Source organism: Peromyscus eremicus, chromosome 3 (genome assembly GCF_949786415.1).
Source record: "Peromyscus eremicus chromosome 3, PerEre_H2_v1, whole genome shotgun sequence".
Classification (NCBI taxonomy): Eukaryota; Metazoa; Chordata; class Mammalia; order Rodentia; family Cricetidae; genus Peromyscus; species Peromyscus eremicus.
In genome coordinates this window covers 134,904,339-134,905,047 of record NC_081418.1, presented here as the reverse complement: position 1 = coordinate 134,905,047, position 709 = coordinate 134,904,339, and positions in this window count along the sequence as shown.

Here is a 709-nt window from a genome sequence, read left to right as displayed (position 1 = left end):
GTAATTTTTTTTTTAAAGTTCTTGGCTTGTAGGGCCTAGTGAGCATATTTTCAAGTGCTGTTTAACTTTCTGTTGGAAGTCTTGGGAATGTACTGTTCCCTAGCAGGAGTTGGTAATGATTCAATAAACCCTTTTATTTCCGAAATCTCTTGGTCTCAAGAGTTTTCCTTTAAGGTTAAGTCAATAGAGCATGCCTGTAATAGCAGCACTTGGGAGGCTGAAGCGAAGAGATTGATCTTTTGTTTTGCTTTGCTTTTCAGACTTCTTGGAGGGTCTTGTGTTCAGGCTGGCCTCGAATTTGCTATATGAGCATAAGATGACCTTGAACTTCTGATCCTCCTGCTTCTACCTCCCAAGTGCTGGTACTATAGGCATGTGCCATCATGCCCGGCCTGGATGAAGGGATTTTTGAGAGTGTAGGTTATGTAGAGAGACTTTAAAAGGCAACAGGTTTCAGTTTAATGTAGTGAGTGTACTTAATCCCACAGAGGTGTACATTTTAAAATGATTTCAGTGTGGGCTGGGATATAGCTGGGTGATAGGGCTCATGCATTCAATCCTCAGGACAAAAAATTAATATACAAAATTTAAATGGTGTAGAGCTGGGTATGGTAATGCATGCCTGTAATCTCAGTACTTGGGAGATAGAGGGAGGAAGATTAATAGGTAAGGGCCATCAAGTTCAAGGCCAGCCTGGGCTACCTGAGAC